General features: G+C 38.9%; 1 pseudogene across 1 annotated transcript; it reads right to left on the bottom strand.

Moving 5' to 3' along the window:
- Positions 1–398: 398 nt before the first annotated feature.
- LOC104543332 lies at positions 399–2702 on the bottom strand (annotated as a pseudogene). Its single transcript, XR_728159.1, has 2 exons — positions 1305–2702; positions 399–496 (listed from the first exon to the last, which is right to left on the bottom strand). The product of XR_728159.1 is annotated as a chromodomain-helicase-DNA-binding protein 9 pseudogene (transcript).
- Between the last annotated feature and the right edge of the window lie 781 nt (positions 2703–3483).

Here is a 3483-nt window from a genome sequence, read left to right on the forward strand (position 1 = left end):
GAAATACTTTTTTTTTTCCATGATGAAGAATTGCTACCCCCTTCTCTTGGCAGTTTTCAATTTTCACTATTGCTAAGACACTGCATGAAGGGCCAAAAATCAGAATACTATTTGGGAAAATACATAACCAGCACAATCCAAATGGTACCTGTATAGTTGTGTACTTACATGTAATACTGCTTCTAATCATGGGGCTAGTCATCTTGCACATAGAAACTTACATCTCATTGGTAAAGTTCTTGATAAAAAACAACACAGTTGTTTTACTGTACAAGCAAGCAACAGAACTATATCAAAATATACAGTTTTTGTTTTTTATTTTTAAATTTATCCCTTTGTAAAGCTTTTTCAATGACTTCTGCTAGTACCTGTATCTATTTTCTCTTAACACTTGCCTATTCTTGGACCGATGTAACCAATGTCAATTGAAGTCTCAGTCAGTTCAGAACTTCTGTAAATGTGAATCTGGGCCTCGACTATGTCAGAGTAATAGCAGCTTAAGAAGAAGGAGGAATCATATCACACGTCAAATACCAGACAGATTTTATATAGTGAAGGGTTCTAAGGATTTGGACTTAAACAGATGCCTTATGCCCTGTTACTGTGGTTTCTAGGAATAACTTGTTTTCTTTACTATTCAAAGTGCTTTTTCTTTAGTGGGTAACTCAGCATAACATATGAAGTGACATCTCAATAATGGTTCTGGGTAATATTTAATATTTAGTCAGATTTAAATCTGCAGAGAAGCTTAAACTCAAGAAGAGTTCAAATCTATCTATACTTTATTTACCATTATTAACTGGTAACTCCAGGAGGTTTTATGACATAAACCACAAATAGAAATCTACACAAACAAAGCAAACAAACAATTTTTACATGAAGTATGCAGTGTTGAAAGGTCTTTTCAGTGGCACTTTATGACAGTTTGCCTCTTCTGAGTCTTGGGGAAACTACTCCTCATTTTGGGACTTTTAATTCTGCAGAGGGAGCCCAAAACTTTGCAAGGTGTAAACTAAACAGATCTACATGGTGCCAAGTAGCATGAGATAAGACTGTTCCTGCTTCAATTTCCCCTTACTGCTGCCAGAGGACAGTTGTAGTAAGGGAAAAAAAACCCTTCAACAGTCGTATCTCAACTCAGATTTTAACATGGTATACAGGATGTCTTTAGAAAACAAAACAAAACCTGAAAACAAGTAATAGAAACCAATGTAAACTTCCTAAACTAACTCAGCTGAGGTAACAGGTAGCCAGTTCAATTGGCTGATTGGGAAAAATTTATCTTCTTTTAAACACACTTGTACCTGAATTGGAAACAGCAGTGCATCACAACACTAGAGCATTTTCATGTAATTAAAGCAATGGATGGTGATGTAGATTCTACAGCTTTCATGACATTCATTAGCTGCCCAAATTATTGCTGAGTTTTGATCTGTAAATTATAAGTGTCAAGGAGGCTGTAAAACTATATTCAAATTAAATCAATAATATGCATAAAGTATTCTGTGTTCACTGCAAATATATTAAATATACAGCTCTTACTCGAGCATTATTTTCATAAAATTAACCCCCCAACAAAATTATAATGCCTTTTGTTGTAATTTTACACCATTGTGTATTTGATAGTACATACAAGTTCAGAAACTTATGAACTTCAAGAAATATTACATGCAAAACGTCTCTGAAAGCAGTTTGCACTTCTAAACAAATACTGAAATGTTCGGTCGGTAAATCATTGATGCACTCAACACTGGGTTATTTACAATGAAATAATTAAAGAATAAATTCAAAATCAGTTTATAATTTAAGTGCAGAGTCTGGGGTCAGTCTTCATCACTAGAATCTGAATCCTCAGATGAAGACGATGTACTATCAGATCCAGATGAAGCATCTGCTTTCTCTGAACCCTCATCTGTGCTGTTTTCATTGTGAGAGCTTGGCTCTGTTCCCCCTTTGTCTTTCTGATCTCTAACCCTAGAATTTTCCTCCTTTTCTTCTGTGGGCTTGGCTGAGCCCGTGTCATTGCTTTCACTGTTTTGTACATCAAAAATATTAGACTGAGACAAAGCTGGGATATGAAGATTAAGGCCTGGAGTGAGAAGCATCCCTGGGTAAAGTATGTTGGACAAAAGTAATGGGTTAAGAGAGAGAGGATTGGCAGCTGCAGCAGCAGAGGATGTTGAAGGAGAACTTGAAACAGAGTTTTCACCACCAGTATCCATATTTTGGTCTTCTGTCCTTTCTTTCTTTATATCCGCCTCCTTTGAATCGCTTCCCTTTTTTTCCTCCGAAACAGACTCTGTAGACTTTGTCAGAAGTCCTCCCATGCCCAGCAAGTTTGGTAATCCAGCCATCCCTGACAGCAGCATGGGGAACATGGCAGCCATGCTCTTCGCTTCTCCTCCAGTAGTTAGGCCAGCTGGCATTCCCATTAATCCCGCTGTTACTTGCAGTGACTGCAGGTTTTGCAGGTTCTGTTGTAAGGCCTGAAGACTGGGCAGATCCACGCCTGGAAGCAATCCGTTAGCTAGCAGAGGGTTCACTGAGACGCTGGCAGCAGTGGCAGCTGCTGCAGCTGCTGTTGCCTTGGCAATCTCACTTTTGGGGCGCCTTCCTCTCCGGCTCACTTCTTCCCGCACAACCGGTCCGGTGAGAATCCGGTCAAACATACCTTCCGGGAGAAATCCCTGCAGGGGACACATGGGTATTTTCAGCATTTTGAAAGCTTAAAGATGGAAAGTCAAAGCAAACAAAAGACCCAAGCGTGCAATACCAGTGTCAAAGATTATTCTGGTATGTGAGCACAGCAGCTTCATCTCCAGACAGCTCACTGGGATTTGTGGTGAGCTTTTGCTATCACATCTCAAATGCTTAAAGGCCCATTTCCACAGTGAGGTCTGCACAGGTATTCAAAGTGAAATTCAAAATAGGTTCTTCTCTTCAAGGCAAACAGGGAATGAACTCAGAGCCATACACCATATACTTGAATGCATGACACTTCAAAGGAAAGAGAGACCAGCTATGAAACAGTTCTCATAATGACAACGCATACCTGCTGTTTTGTTGGAAGTGTGCACAAAGTCTATCAAAAAACTTCCTTCTTTTAAATTTAACCAAGTACAAACCTCAAACAAAACAAAACCTCAAACTCACTGAACTCATCTTGCTGCAAGTGAGCAGCTGGCTCAGGACTAGCAGGGAATGGAGTCCTCCTACCACTGACTTTGCTGGTAATCCATACAGAAGGAGTATGTGAACAACATGAACAATGAAGTTGGAGTACAGAACTACTCCTAAAAATGTATCAACATATTAATGCCGTTCCCTCCACCGAAATCTCACTGCTAGCTTTTAGCTAAAAACAAACCCCCTGAGAAACAGAAAGTAGCCATGTTAATACTTGATTTACATTTTGATTCGAGGATGGTAATTTCTTAAAGGTGTGCACTGAAAGTAAACTGATTATAAATCTAAAATTATATT

Source organism: Mesitornis unicolor, unplaced genomic scaffold, assembly GCF_000695765.1.
Source record: "Mesitornis unicolor isolate BGI_N332 unplaced genomic scaffold, ASM69576v1 Scaffold28307, whole genome shotgun sequence".
Taxonomy (NCBI): domain Eukaryota; kingdom Metazoa; phylum Chordata; class Aves; order Mesitornithiformes; family Mesitornithidae; genus Mesitornis; species Mesitornis unicolor.